We start from the raw sequence: 16,342 nt of genomic DNA on the forward strand, positions 1-16,342 counted from the left end.
GAGCCGCGAGGTGTGAAAACCCGTCTCACTGTACTACAACCGGAGAGAGCCGCCAGGTGTGAAAACCCGTCTCACTGTTACTACAGCTGGAGAGAGCTGGCCGGAGAGAGCCGTGTCTCACTGTTACTACAGCCGGAGGTGTGAAAACCCGTCTCACTGTACTACAGCCGGAGAGAGCCGCCAGGTGTGAAAACCCGTCTCACTGTACTACAGCCGGAGAGAGCCGCCAGGTGTGAAAACCCGTCTCACTGTACTACAGCCGGAGAGAGCCGCCAGTACTACAGCCGGAGAGAGCCGCCAGGTGTGAAAACCCGTCTCACTGTACTACAGCCGGAGAGAGCCGCCAGGTGTGAAAACCCGTCTCACTGTACTACAGCCGGAGAGAGCCGCCAGGTGTGAAAACCCGTCCGGAGAGAGCAGGTGTGAAAACCCGTCTGTACTACAGCCGGAGAGCCGCCAGAGAACCCGTCTCACTGTACTACAGCCGGAGGTGTGAAAACCCGTCTCACTGTACTACCCGTCTCAGCTACAGCCGAGAGAGCCGCCAGGTGTGAAAACCCGTCTCACTGTACTACAGCCGTCCCGTCTCACTGTACTACAGCCGGAGAGAGCCGCGAGGTGCGTCTGCTGCACCTGTGCTGGCCTTCCTGCGGTGTGCAGACCACCCCAGTCAGGAAGAATGGTCACGTCTATGGACACGGTAGTGAAAGGCTGGAGAGCTCTATCAGGACAGGTGCACCGGCTTCCCTAATGGGAGCACTCGGGTTTGCCGTGTCATTGCTGCATTTACCAGCAAAAGCAACAAAGCAGGTGTGGGGCAGGTATGTGAGCGAGTGTGCCATTAGCATGGGCCCTCCTCTGGCTTCACCTCGAATCAGTGCTGTCAGAGGCGACTGGACTCAGAGGGAAGGGAGGGAGAAGGCGGTAGAGTGGCAAAAGGCTAGAAATGCCCCCTCCTTGGCCTCTACATGCAATGCCACCAAACACCACTGGCTCCTGGTAGCTTTGGCCCCAAAGGGTCAAAATGACAATATCAACACTTACTACCCAGGGACCAGGGGTTGTGACTTAAACACACAGGACACCTCCCACTTTGCATTCTCTCTCCTCTAAATGGTTGCCTTGGATACGAGGGAGCCCAGATTTTGAAAAGCAACACAGACGCTGAATGCAAGCTCAGACTTCCTCCTAGTTATTCAGATGAACCGGGGATTAGAAAGCAGTCGCCAAGCAGGTTCTCCCAGCATTTCAGGAGGTCCTTAGGCTGGAGAGGACCTCGCGGTCCCATCTGCACCTGCAAAGCGGAGCTGGGTTCAGCCAGCCATGGGGAGGCTCTGAGGGGCTACCTTTGTACACAAAGGAGTGAATTGGGTAGTTCTCATTTTCTAAACTCAGAGTAAGATGTGACCATCCATCCCTGAAACACTTACTTTAGTGATTTATTTCCAAGATTCCTATTTTCTGAATAAATCACCCTACCAGTGCACTCCATTTCTGGCTTCCCAAATGCATTTAGGGTCACTGCTTGCTCAGGGCCAAAAAGAAATACATTCCAGGTTTTTCATTTATATAAATTGTCATAAACCTTAACATTTCATCAAATCCTCTACTTCAATCTCTAAAACAAAAAGGGCAAAAATATGAACTGACCAAATATTCTTCCAAATGTTGGTGACAAGCCTAATTTCATTCTTACAGGTGCAAGAGAAGAAATTTTATTGATGTGAAACCTATATTCACAAGATTCTTCAATGCGTTTCACTCATCCTGTGGGGTGCAGTCAGATTGCACAGAGAAGGGAAGCCTGGCATAATGGAAAGTTCTATGTGGTCACAGTCCCTCTGAATGATGAAAACAGACATTCTCAACTTGGCATATGGTCATAACCTCTTGATAATGTTCCAGAACAGTTCCTGGGTCACGCCGAATGCACATCTTACCAACAGGAAGCAATATCCCTATTTGATTATTTGTCTCTTTGTATATGGCACTAAAGATACAGAGAAAGGTCCAAATTGCAGAAGGTTTTGTTTTGCAGACAAGATGACATCAGTGGAATCTGGGCACTTGCCCTCTCCTCCCTTGGGGGAGGACTCCCCTCCAGGAGCATTGGATAACCGTCGTCTTCTTCCTTGGTTTTCCACTTTTTTCACAACACACAATTCTCTCCTTCCTTTCTCTAACTCACTTCTCTTCCTGCCTCTTCTGGGAAGTGCAGCTTGCGTTGTCGTCCAGTGGAAATGAGAGAATTACCAACATGAGCAGAGACAGAACGGTATTTGGAAAAAGCACTGTTCCACAACGTACTGTTGCAAGATCCACAGGCACTACCGCAAGCTCTCTGTGCCCATTTCTCCAGTGGATGTTAATTACCAAGGCATTTTATTTTTGCACGTGTTTCAACATGTGTATTTATACTCTAAAAAAAGAGCAGAATATTACTTCTAAATAAGTTCTACTTTTCCTGATAATACTAGTGATGATTCCAGATTGTGTAACATTTGGAAGATCCAGTATACAGGTGGAAATTTAAATCATAGTTTAAATAATAATCCTGTTTCTTATAATAACGGCAGTTAACATTTTAGTTCACACTCTGCTAGCCTTTCCCTTTCATATTTACACATAAACACACTCAGACCCTTACATGCACACAGTGAAAGAGAGGAGACGGATGTGTACGCACAGTTTCGATTTCTGCGCGAGTGTCTCTGACAGTATATGGTTACTTGACACATGGTAGAACTGTAGAAGTACAGGACATTTTAGAGCTTTTCCATGTAACTCATTCATTGTGGGCACACAGCAATTGAGACAGGAGACACAGAGAGGCTTTCAGGGTAGCCCAGCTGCCTAGAGGGATGTAGCCTGCCTCTATGTCCAGTGCTCCCTCCACTATGCCGTGAACGTCTGGAACAAGTGTCTAATCCCAAATTTATACTTGACCTTAGAAAATTCACAGATATAAAACCCTGGAAGTATTACCCATTGTAAAGAAGCATTGAGCAGCTTGAGGGTTCTGTGAGCAGGCCCGTGGCTCAAGGGCACACTGCGCCCACGCAGTTACCTTGTGGCACAGAACCGCAAGCTCACAAAACAAGAACAAGGGCAAAAGGATTTGACCCGGAGTACACATGCCTTCTCTTAGTTGTTTCTCTTCCTTGGGATTTAGGGCCTGAAATGGGATGGGTCAGGAAAGGGAAGGGGAGTGGAGAAAGGAGGAAAAGCTAAGGATACAGTCTCAGCTGGAGGCAGCTGCCGCCTGGCCCACAGGGGTGCTCTGAAGCACCAAGGGTCACAGAATCACCGCCATTGGCAGCAAAGGCCCTGGGTCTGCCCGGCTGTCCATCATCCCAGGGAGCGTGGGTCAAAACCTGCTGGGTAAGGTGGCTCCATGTTATCTGGAAAGGGGCAGTGGTGAGCCCTTGGCAGGAACATGACTATGGCTCCCTCCCTCATACATCACCAGAGGGGACACAGAAGGGGGCGGGTGGGTGGGGAGTGAGGCGAAGTCCACGTAACACCCAGCCCTGCCCCACCAGCTGTGCGCTGAAACACAGACACGGACTTCCAGAAGAAGGCAGACAGCTGAAGACCTGCCTGGTGGCTTTTATCGGGGTGACCCCAGGTCCACTCGGCTCCTGGTGTGCCAAGTCTTCACCAGCCTCAGATGCTCCCACTGGAGGAACGGGAGAACAGCACACGACAAAATCCTCCCTCCACAGCAAAGGTGTGGCTGCTGGGAGGCCGGGCGGGGCTGTGCTACATTTTCATGTGTACATGTGATTTAAAATAGTGCACTCCTGTACTCACTTATATTTGTATTTTCCTTGGCTAGAGAGCAGCTAGCAGTCAGGTGAGCCCACCGCGCACCTCCAAGTCCTGTTGCTGCTGAAGCAGTATGTAGTTGTGGTTTCTGTTTGCCTCACCCTTGACATTCTATTTCTCAACATTTCAGATAACAGCAGTGTATCTATGTGATACTCTAGAGAAATACAGATTTCTTCACTCCTAGAACTTGAAGGATTTAATGGGACAAAATCAGGAAAAGGATTATTCCGGAAGCACACAAATGAACAAGATATCACTTTTCAAGATAGAACGGAACGGGCGTCCAGGAAAAGTGACCCCCGTGTGACCTCCTGAATGCCAATCAGGCTCTGGCCTCTCTGTGGTCGGCCCACACATTCCGTAATGCCCGCTCTCAGACTAAGCTCTTTCCCTGCAGCTGTGGATGCCACTTGTTTTTCTGAAAGTCCTTCCGGTGGCCTGAGGCCTACTTTTAAATGCTTCCATTTAAATGGGAAAAATAAATATTTTTCTTTTTCTTCCAGGCATATTTAAAATCGTAGCATAAACCATGTGTGGGCATCTCATTGAAAGCAGTTCCAGTTGTTTCCAGTGTCAGTGAGGAGCTCTTCCTTGTCTCAGGTTTGGACCAGCCAGTCTTCTAGACCATTCAACAGCAACACTCAACCAGCCCTATCCCTCCAAAACACAGACACAGAAAACAGGGCCACCACCACTTCGAGAATATGCAGAAAAGGATGGAATAACTACAACCGGTGATGACTTCGATGCTTAAAAGACACACTGTTAGTACTGAGCGAGGTGTGTATGAACGTAACTATACCATAGTAAGTACTGTTAGCTCTAACACGGCTTAGCGAAAAAAAGGAGTATCAGAGATGTCTGAAATATCCTGAATATAAATGACCAAAGGATGTTTTCCAGAAACCTAATTTCTAATCCTTGCAAACAGCCAACGTCACTTTAGCTGATTTATTCCAGCTATCATTGAGCAACAATACAGGAGCATGATCATGCAAAATCGGTCATTTTCTCAGAACAGGAGGCAAATGTCATCTTCCTGCAGAGACTGTTTTTCCCATTAAAAGTATAAATCCAAGTTGACATGTCTAAATTGACCAAGATTTTCTCTGTATGGAAACCAAAGTCCACACAGGGTTGCAGCTGTCTAGTTAAATTCCCCGGAGACGAATCCAGTGGAGACTGGATTCCTGAAAGGACGCTCAGGTTATTTTTCCATTATTTTTCAAAAAGCAGCAAGTAAAGTGCTACGTCCTATTGGGCAGCATTTTGGTTGTGCGGTGGTGGCAAGGTGACCCCAGTGACTGCCGGAAGGCTGTTCAGGAGGCAGCTAAGGTCTCCTCTTGTAAGTTCTTTGCAAACTAAAGTCTTAATGCTACACATCTTTTATCAAAACAACGCAAGGCACACAGAGATAACTGGAGTTGACTCCACATGTCCTTGTAAATGTTCTGGTCCAAACCCAGGGGATATTGGAAATGGAAGGAACAGAGACCCACCGGCTACTCACAGCAGCTTCTCCGGGGACCGAGGGCGAGGAGAGAAACTGGGCTCCTGTGTCCTCACCACCGGGAAACATCCGACCAACCAGGGAAAAACACATTCCTGGAATTCTGCCTTCAATTCTTGCAATAATAATGTAACGGCCTCAGATCCTCTCCAGTTTTTAGACATAAAGATGCCTGTCTAGCAGCAGGTTTTGCTGAATCCCCAGCACAGAAGCAACAGCCAAGTCCTACTTAAAGGTTTTGTTGTGCAGATCAGGAAGCAGAACCAAATTCCTGCATCCATTTGTCCACTTCGCGTTCATTCATTGCTTCATTCTTTAATCCACTCGTTATGGTGAGTGAAAAGCAGACCTGCGCAAACAGCCTCTCCTCCTGCGTGTCCCCACTGAGAGTGGCAGCCAACGTGAAACTATCTACCAGCTGCCGAGGAAGCAATGGGGTGCCTCAAAGAGAGGGTGCAGGAACCCACCACACGGCACCTGCACGCTCTCAGGAGAAATGATGGCATCAGCCTTTTTACTGGTGACTCTACTGGAGGAACAAAATTTAACTGACTAAAATTAGTGTCTCAATTGTATATTAGTTAAAAAAGGAATGCCATTTGATACACTTTTAAAGATGTTTAGATGGTCATGAAAAGGCGGCGGGACTCAGTCCTGATTTTTCAGTGCACCATCAATAACCAGTTATGTACGGCTAGAAAATCATAAAGTATTGCAAACACACAGGATGGTGTGCAGAGGCCCTGAGTCCTGAAAGCACCTGTGGACACCCTGCTCTGATGAGAAGGCCCAAATGAGCCCCTTCTGTGGGTTGCGTGCTGCACGCTCATTCTTTAAATAATGCTTTGGGCCCCCAGCTGAGATGAAAGGAGAGTGGATGGAGGATGACGGCAACCCCCACCCCATTATTTAGCACGCTTCCGGAAACACGGGGGCTAGAGGACAGCGAACAAAGAGGCAGCTGCCCACCTGAGCCCTAACCCCTGAACAAGACCACCCCACCAAGCCAGGCAAAGGCCAGAAAGCCCAGCCGTCCCTTTCCTGGGGAGCCAGTGGGCTGGGGCTCCTAAGAACGGGTGAGATTCACGGATGAAGAGAAGGGTCAGAAACGGCGGCACCAAGCTCCAGTTTCAGATGAAGACTCCAGCGCAACCACAGGCCTTACCGCCGGGCCTGGAGGGACTCTCACACCTGACAGTCAAGACCTGATGCGGGCTGAAACATTTCACTTCTCTAACCAGAGTGACATGTGGCCATCTGCTTCTCACACCTCATCCTAGCCAACACTGCGAGTGTCGAGTACCGAAAGCGTGTTTTCCACCCTGCGCCCTCCTGGGGAGAGGCTGCGTGCCTCCTCTGTACCTCCGCCCTGCACCCTCTGCCACGCCACCCTGTGTCCAGTCTCTTCCATATCTCTCTCCAAACCCAAGGGATCATTTGCTTCTTGAGATAAATACATTAAATGAATCTATTGTGTCTGCAGAAACAGTTGCTTGGTTGACCATTTCTCTGATCAGGCACAGCACCTAGAGGGCAGTAAGGGATGGACTGTGTGGGTTTCACGTCAACCCTGAAAGGACAGCCATGTCAGGAAAGGAGGCAAAAGGAGAAGGGGTGAGGGGAAGCGGGTGAGCGGGCCAGGGGGAAGGGGTGAAGGGAACCGGGTGAGCGGGCCGGGGGGGGGGAAAGGGGTGAGGGGAAGGGGTGAGCAGGCCGGGGGGGGGGGGAGGGGTGAGGGGAAGCGGGTGAGCGGGCCGGGGGGGGGAAGGGGTGAGGGGAAGCGGGTGAGCAGCCGGGGGGGGGGGAAAGGGGGAGGGGAAGCGGGTGAGCAGGCCGGGGGGGGGGGGGGAAGGGGTGAGGGGAAGCGGGTGAGCGGGCCGGGGAGGGGGGGGGGGGGGAAGGGGTGAGGGGAAGCGGGTGAGCAGGCCGGGGGGGGGAAGGGGTGAGGGGAAGCGGGTGAGCGAGCCGGGGGGAAGGGGTGAGGGGAAGCGGGTGAGCGGGACGGGGGGAGGAAGCGGTGAGGGGAAGCGGGTGAGCGGGGGGGGGAAGGGGTGACGGGAAGCGGGTGAGCAGGCCGGGGGGGGGGAAAGGGGTGAGGGGAAGCGGGTGAGCGGGCCAGGGGGAAGGGGTGAGGGGAAGCGGGTGAGCAGGCCGGGGGGGGGGGGGGAAGGGGTGAGGGGAAGCGGGTGAGCGGGCCGGGGGGAAGGGGTGAGGGGAAGCGGGTGAGCAGGACGGGGGGAAGGGGTGACGGGAAGCGGGGTGAGCAGGCCGGGGGCGGGGGGGAAGGGGTGACGGGAAGCGGGTGAGCGGGACGGGGGGAAGGGGTGAGGGGAAGCGGGTGAGCGGGACGGGGGGAAGGGGTGACGGGAAGCGGGTGAGCAGGCCGGGGGGGGGAGGGAAGGGGTGAACGGGAAGCGGGTGAGCGGGACGGGGGGAAGGGGTGAGGGGAAGCGGGTGAGCGGGCCGGGGGAAGGGGTGAGGGGAAGCGGGTGAGCAGGACGGGGGGAAGGGGTGAGGGGAAGCGGGTGAGCGGGACCGGGGGAAGGGGGAAGGGACGGGAAGCGGGTGAGCGGGACGGGGGGAAGGGGTGAGGGGAAGCGGGTGAGCGGGGGGGGGAAGGGGTGAGGGGAAGCGGGTGAGCAGGACGGGGGGAAGGGGTGAGGGGAAGCGGGTGAGCGGGCCGGGGGGGGGGGGGGGGGGGGGAAGGGTCAGGGGAAGCGGGTGAGCGGGCCGGGGGGGGGGGAAGGGGGAGGGGAAGGGGGCGGGTGAGCGGGCCGGGGGAAGGGGTGAGGGGAAGCGGGGCCAGGACGGGGGGGGGGGGGGGTGAGGGGAAGCGGGTGAGCGGGACCGGGGGGGGGGTGACGGGAAGCGGGGAGCGGGGACGGGGGGGGGGAGGGTGAGGGGAAGCGGGTGAGCAGGCCGGGGGAAGGGGGGTGAGGGGAAGCGGGTGAGCAGGACGGGGGGAAGGGGTGAGGGGAAGCGGGTGAGCGGGCCGGGGGGGGGGGGGGGGGGGGTCAGGGGAAGCGGGTGAGGGGGGGGGGGGGGGGGGGGGGGGAAGGGGTGAGGGGAAGCGGGTGAGCGGGACGGGGGGGGGGGGGGGAAGGGGTGAGGGGAAGCGGGTGAGCGGGACGGGGGGAAGGGGTGAGGGGAAGCGGGTGAGCGAGCGGGGGGGGAAGGGGTGAGGGGAAGCGGGTGAGCAGGACGGGGGGAAGGGGTGAGGGAAGCGGGTGAGGGGAAGCGGGGGAGCGGGGGGGGGGGGGGGGGGGGGAAGGGGTGGGGAGCGGGTGAGCGGGCCGGGGGGGGGGGGAAGGGGTGAGGGGAAGCGGGTGAGCGGGGCGGGGGGGGGGGAAGGGGTGAGGGGAAGCGGGTGAGCGGGCCGGGGGCCAGCAGGCCTTTCCTGCCTCTCAGAACAGCTGCGTTGCTCATTCTGACCCGGGGGGCTCCACAGGGGCGGACTCTGTGCTCCCTGCAAAGACGGCAGTGGTTGATGCCAGGCTGCAGGGCAGCCCCCCCCTGGTCTGAGCTGGCTCATTCCTCAGGTGCTGTCTTAGGCCATTCTCGCATGGCTATAAAGAAATATCTGAGGCTGGGTGATTTATAAGAAAGAGGTTTAACTGCTCACAGTTCTGCAGGCTGTACAGGAAGCATCTGCTTCTGCGGAGGCCTCAGGAAGCTTCCTTTCAGTCGTGGGCAGAAGGCGCATCACATGGTCAGAGATGAGCAAGCCGGGGAAGCAGGAGGCCACACAATCTTAACCGGATCTGGTGCAAACTCAGAGCCAGAGCTCACTCATGAGCAAGGGCGTGGCCCAAGCCACTCGTGAGGGACCCGTCCCACGATCCCGATACCTCCCGCCAGGCCCTACCTCTGAGACTGAGGACTCACCGCATTTTAACAGAGATCTGGAGGGGACAAAAATCCAAACTGTATCAGGCACTCCACAAGGTTTGCCAAACACACCTGCAGACCAGAGCTCCCCCTGAAAACGTCCACCCGAAGACACTCCGGTGTGTCCCTGCGGCACAGGCAGGGATCACACTGAAAGGGAACGTGTGTTGGTCGGCTGGTTTCCACTTTTGTCACTGTTCCAACTTCGTCCTCACCTTGCAACAGGCGCCTCTCGGGAGTGCAGCAGGATTTCCGCACGGGGCAGGAGAGCGGTGCCGAGGCTTCCTCCAGGCCCGGATACCCTTTACAATCCATCTGGCTTGCTACTGGAATGCAATTTATTCAAGGTTATTGACAAAGTCGGGGTCCAAGCTGGCACTGCCGTCAGCAGGGAAAATACTTTTTTTCTCTTTGGTGGGGAGCAGGGAGACAGAAGATATGGAGACTTGCCCCATCCATCAACTTGAGCATTTTCTTTGAAACCAGCATTGCCCATAAATCTCTACTGCTTGTGACTGGCATGCGGGAACATCACTCGTAAGTACGTGGATGAAACTGGAGACAGTTTAAATCATCATCTGGAGGGTTTTATGCAGGGTTTTAGTCGGGCTTCGGCAAGGGAGTAATTAAAACTACACATTTCATCCTTTGAGCTCATTCCTCATTGCGGGGACAAAACGTATCACGCGTCACCTGCTGTTTACATTTTGCGGTGCAAAATGACATCTCAGAACATTGAACCGTGATACAGGAATTCTTTTCTACTGAAGGCATCAGCGAATATCAGTGCCAAAAAGATCCCAGATGTATTTTGGCCAAATCCACTTACTTTACAAATAAAGTAATAGCTGCAAAGAAATTAACGTGTTAAATTTCTCTTTTAGGATTTACTTTATGTTTTAAACACATCCTTTACAGTTCAATAAAAGTTAATGGAGCATTGACTAGTAAGTACTAACTCTCTACACCTGGCCCTTGTGGCGCCTACACACGAATATAAAACAACTGGTTAAAGGATTGTTCACACTTAGTAAAAACTATTCCTGCTCTCAAGCTAAAGACTGACATACTAAGTGTTTTTTGTTTTTTGTTTGTTTTTTGTTTTTGTTTGTTTTTTGAAACAGAGTCTCTCTCTGTCACCCAGGCTTCAGTGTAATGGCAGGATCTTAGCTCACTGCACCCTCTGCCTCCCAGGTTCCAGCGTTTCTCCCGCCTCAGCCTCCTAAGTAGCTGGGATTACAGGCACCTGCAATCATGCCCGGGTAATTTTTTTTTTTTTTTTTTAGTAAAGACGGAGTTTCACCACGTTGGCCAGGCTGGTCTTGAATTGCTGACCTCAGGTGATCTGCCTGCCTCAGCCTCCCGCAGTGCTGGGATTACAGGCACAAGCCACCGTGCCCAGCCCACACTCAGTCTTTTAAAAGTGGTCAGGGTGAACTCACGAGCACCCGCGTGCCCACGTGCATGTCAAGCACAGCGGAGCCAGCTCCCTCTCCCGTGACCCCACATCCCTAGACTCTGGCTCCAAAGGGGAGCCCCCGTGTGCACAGCCAATAGTCCCCTGGGATGGCCAGGTCTGGAAACTCCATCATAGGCACTCTCGTGGGACAGGAGGACTCAGAGAACATGACAGCTGCCTTCAGCTGCCCGGAAGGCAGCCCGTGATGGCGGACGAGAGAGATTCTGCAGCACTCCAGAAGGCAAAGTACAGGGTCAGTGGACAGAAGGAAGGAGGAGGCTGATTTCAGCTTCCTGAGAAGCATCTGTTAGTCATCGGAACTGTTCAAACATGGAAGTGCCTCCCGGGGAAAATGCCAGAGCGGAGGGCAGGCAGCGCCTCTCGGGAGTGCAGCAGGATTTCCGCACGGGGCAGGAGAGCGGTGCCGAGGCTTCCTCCAGGCCCGGATACCCTTTACAATTCATCTGGCTTGCTACTGGAATGCAATTTATTCAAGGTTATCGACAAAGTTGGGGTCCAAGCTGGCACTGCCATCAGCAGGGAAAAGACTTTTATTCTCTTTGGTGGGGAGCAGGGAGACAGAAGATACGGAGACGTGCCCCATCCATCAACTTGAGCATTTTCTTTGAAACCAGCATTGCCCATAAATCTCTAGTGCTTATGACTGGCATGCGGGAACATCACACGTAAGTACGTGGATAAAACTGGAGACAGTTTAAATCATCATCTGGAAGGTTTTATGCAGCTGAACAGTTTGTTTTCTAGTGAAAGGGCAAAATATGACATTTAATTTTAACCAAAAAAAAGAGCAGTTACCTCAGTGGAGCATTGTTTTGTTACAATGGACTTATTAAAAACTCTAATCAGCTGGATGGCCAGGGTTCAGAATCCACCCAGCCCCGTACACAGCGTGAGAGCAGACAGCGCGGTGTTCTCATGCCGTGAGCCACTGGGGTGTCCTCCATCCAATGATGCAAGGACACCGTTCACTGCTCCAGCGACGTGAGAGCAGACGCCTGGTGAACACTGCCACGGTCCTAAAAGTCCACAATAAACTCTCAACGAACTGGCCTTTCACTTCTTACCAGCATAGACAACACCCGTCTATATGTTTACCTTATTGGGAGAAGAAAATATTAAACACAGGCAAGCAATGGCAATTGCCTCGTTCTTCATAGACTCCCATTTTGTATGATGACCTTCTCGTCTTTTACATTCAAACTGTGTTACTGATGGCTTCCCTCAGGCAAATTGTGTGGAGGTATGGCCATCGCCCTATTAAGTAAACTAGAGAGTATTTGGTGGCATTTAGTGATTCCCAAAAAAACCTCAGAGACCTATTAGGACCATACAGAAGAAACAATGGAACCATCTATATAGTCAGACCTGCTAGGAGACATAAGAGCTGAAGAGAGAAATATACAAACTAGACCAAAGCTATCATTCCCTTTATGGAGGGAAGAAAGTGTTGTGGCTATTGTCAAGCACATAAAATAACCAGTGAAAGTGGCAAAGGAAGAAAAGTCCCTCCTTCCTCACCCCCTACAGCTCGGTCTCTGTATTTTCACTTAGACGTGACTCCTGCTGCCTCATCATTCGATTTTCCTTTTGGGCAGGGACTCATCAGAAATAGTGTCTGCATCATCCCCACGCCACCTAACGCTTCACACAGAATGATTCCACCAAGTTTACTCAATGGCATGGGCTCACGAAAGCATGCATCTGTTGGCATTCTCGAAGTCTCAGGGAACTTCTAAAGCTAAGCTGAGTCCTACAAGTGGGGATTGCTTTGCGGCATGTGACAATGACACAGTCCGTTAGCCTGTGAGGCCACGAGCAGTTTCCCAGAGCAGTTTCCGGAGCAGCACGCCACATCTTTGTGCACCAACCTGCAAAGGGAAGCTCCAACCCCGCTCAGGGGCCAGGGTGGCCAATGAGGAATCGCACCGACAGGCCAGTGGGCTGCATTAAAATCGGTGCCACCCCACCCTTTCTCGCTGCAAAATGAAACCAAAGTTCACAGTGGACAAAGATGCACAATGGTCTTAGACAATCTCTCCTCCTGGGAAGATTGTTGACAACAAGCAGTTAGACACAAAAATGTTAAAAACCAACTGGATTTTAAACTTCCTGTCACATAAATTAAAATGCACATTTTAAAATAATGTAGTTGCCATTTGTCCTCATCTCTTGGTTTATGACCACATTGTGGATAGTCTAATGTCTAACTTGATAGCATTACTACAGGTTATAATTCATTTCTACTTAAGAGAAGAAAATCTAGAAAGAGAACATTGTTCTTTCTTCAATCAGCTTTGACTGCACAGAGGTGGCAGGAATGGCCACCTTTTGCGACAATGGAATACAGATCCCTGAGCAAACAGCACTCCCAACTCCCTGTGATTGGCGCAGACATTTCTGTTCTCCGTGGTGCCACCTGGCGGTCAATAATCTAACTGCGTCTTAGTTCAGAGAGAAGCACCATTGTCCGCCGGGACCCAGACCTTCGCCCACGGCCGCAAACCCCGTCACTCGCCTTCATGCCATCTCAGGACCACAGTCCTGGAACACACGTCTCCTCTCTTGGACATCTAATGAAAAAGAGTATATGTCAAATGCCTTTAGGTTTCTTAACAGGGTAAGAGGTGAACAGAGTTATAGTCTTGATTTGGAAATATATCTCCAATATTTATTGATCCAAATTTTCAAATTGGAATAAAGATGTTATACCAGCTGCCAATAGACACTTGGAAATTATAGCCAACTTAGGATCTCATAACTGGGATTCAGCTTATAACATAACAGAACGGTGATCGAGACTGATAGTTGTCCACCCAAATCCGTTTTGCCAATTTTCTACAACAGAAGGGTTGCAGGTGGGAGTACGGTGTCTGCCAGATGGGAACCCCGCTTCCAAACCACTTGTCGCTGGCTGTGGCCCCAAGAGTTGGCTCTCCTCAAGGGAAACGTAGAGAGCAGTAGGGGTGCCTGCCCTTCAGGCCTTCTTGCTGGCTAGAAAGAGCACGTACAGCAACCTTTGCAGCCTCGCGTTGGAAGTGACAGAGCCTCCACTGTCATTCTGGTTCCCTGAGTGGCAGAGGGCACCAGGGCAGCCTACCAGCCTGAAATGTTCACTTCAGAGTTCCTGTATGAAGAAATTCCGTATTTTCCAATTCATTGAATTAGTCTGAGTCTCCTGTTACAGCAGCTTAGTTTAACATTCCCCACATGGCAAATCAAGGTCCAAAATTGTTTTAACAGTGACCACAGGATTCAAAGTTCATTTGTGTATAGGGTTCATTAATGGTTTTATCAATGACAATGGCTGCATTAAGTCTAAGAGCTTTTCAGAAATATGTACTATAGCAACACAAAAATAGTTAAGAAGCAATTTTACTTTATACAATATGGCATAATTTTATAGACAGTGCCAATCACTTATCAATTTTGATGAGGCCCATGAACATAGTGGTTTCTAATAGACTAAATCGATCTTAAGCACCGTACAGCTAAAGTCGCAGCAAATCTCTACTCTCTAATTGTTTAAAAATGGTGGCTCTTGGTTTCCAATATGGCAATTTGACTTTGAAAAAAAAAAAAAAAGTACTTTCACAGATTGCAACAAATCAAAACAATGACCAGACACTGGACATGTAGCTGGAAAGTTGGGAATTCATAAATTAACTTCCCAAACTTCAAAGATGCTGCAATTTCTGGTTGAGCAAGAAATAGCTCATTTCCTGTTCAACAGGCTTCCAACACTGAGTCAAACAGAGCAATCAGATGATTCAGACCTCTGCTGAGTGGCCCTAATGGACGCCTCCAAAACTTACAATGAAAAGCATACTCAGAAATCTTTACCCTCGTCCACACTGCTCAGCAAGACTCCGCCATCTGTAATTCTACCGAGCGCCGCTGTGTGGAGATAGCCTGGTGTGGACTCTTGTCCCTATCATCTCCGTTCTCAGATGCGGCGTCAATGGGAACACCTGGACTTCCTTGGCGAAATCAGCGCTTCTCTTATTTTGTCCCTGCGTATATAAGATCCCTGTAGTCTGATGCGTTATCACAGTGAGTCATCACAGGAGTCCAGGAAGACAGGACTTTAAAATTCAAGGCTGTCTCTGCAGATGGAGCAGATGAGCACGGAATGCAGCCTCGCCACCCAGCCGCTGGCAGAGCCCGTATGCTTCCTCAGCTTTGAGAACTGTTGGCAGATTCACTGCGAGTGTGAGCGTGCAAGCCGCCTCCCAGTGGATGGACGAGCCACTCTCATGTCTGGTAAGCAGAGGCCAGAGCACATGTCCTCTCGAGGTGCAACAGGAGCGGGTTGTCATGACTTTCCTTCTGGTCGTGGACGTGCAAGGAAACTTCGTTTCTTTCTTCATCACTGGGCCTTCTTTGAGGCAAGTAAACATGGCTTTTCTATGTCTCGATTAAATGGCAAATGTCCTGAACGACACCCATTCCACCTGCCAGCATGATAAATTTCCAAAGAAAAAGTCCATGGTAAGATTCCTGGAAAAGAACATCAGTTTTTACTTAGGAAATGCCTGAAGGACATGAGCAATGGGAGCCCCTCAGGGGACCTGGTGGCCAGGACACCTCTCTCCATCACAGGCACAATCCACAGCCCAGAGGCCTTTCCAGGGGGCTCAGACACAACTTCTAGGGTCATGCAGCCCTGCAGATGTACAAGACACAGGAAACTAAGCAGACCTCAAACCACCCCATGACATTCTCTGAAATTCTTTTGTTTTAATAAATCTCAGACATGGTACTTGTCATTTACCATTTTCTCCTAAAAATCAGAGGCATAAATCACCGTAAGTGTTGACATCTTCTTGTTAGCTGGTTTCAGAAAACATTATCTACTGAAACTACAAGAGCAGAAAAGGTTTAATCCCATAAAAATTATGTTCTGTGACTTTTGTCCTGGCCAGATTGGAAAACTTCTTCATTGAAGTTGTCAGCCATGATGGGCACAAGAAGCAGAGGAGTTTCACGCGTGCGAGTTAGGAAGGAAGATCCACCCTTGGAAGAAACCACCAGCTAAAAATCTGGTGACCAAAAGAAGGGATTGGGGTTAGGGGTCCTGGCTATGTGGAAAGGTTTATTTCTCCACCTGGACAATGGACATGAGAGCAATGTCTATTCCACACCCTGTCTCTGAATCCTTCCCTTGGTAATAAGCAGGGAAGAGTATAGAGTCTGGACAAGAGGAGACAGGAGACAGGGACGTTCGTTAAGGACGACCCGAGCACATACTGTACACAGAGGAACTAGAGGACGAGCAGGTGCTTTTTCCCGATCGCAGCCTTGGGTCTCAGGAGAAATCAGTGAAGAATCCAGAATAATTGCCGGAGCCATTCTTAAAAAGCTACCCTACGAACGAGTTCCATTTATTGCAGAATAAATCAAAACCTCTAATGAAAACGCTGATCCACCACCTTTCCCATCCTCACGTCCACCGGTTTTCTGTTTGCAGTGGAAGCCACTGGGGGGGTCTCGCGAACTTCCCACTCAGTCTGAGCTTGGAGCACCAACGGCAGGATCTGAGCTCCTTCCAGGCGGAGGCTCCTCACAAACGCTCTCCACACACCCCCGTTTCATTCTCCCACCAACACTGGACAGCACTTCTCACTTTTTTCCAC

At 51.3% G+C, this 16,342-nt stretch overlaps 1 protein-coding gene across 1 annotated transcript in view; it reads right to left on the bottom strand.

Annotated features, from left to right (window-relative positions):
• Positions 1 to 16,342, bottom strand: part of GABRG3 (gamma-aminobutyric acid type A receptor subunit gamma3) — a 570,535-nt gene that overhangs the window by 465,991 nt on the left and 88,202 nt on the right. The gene's annotated exons all lie outside the window — the stretch shown is intronic.

The sequence above is a fragment of the Macaca thibetana genome, chromosome 7, assembly GCF_024542745.1.
Source record: "Macaca thibetana thibetana isolate TM-01 chromosome 7, ASM2454274v1, whole genome shotgun sequence".
NCBI classification, from domain to species: Eukaryota; Metazoa; Chordata; class Mammalia; order Primates; family Cercopithecidae; genus Macaca; species Macaca thibetana.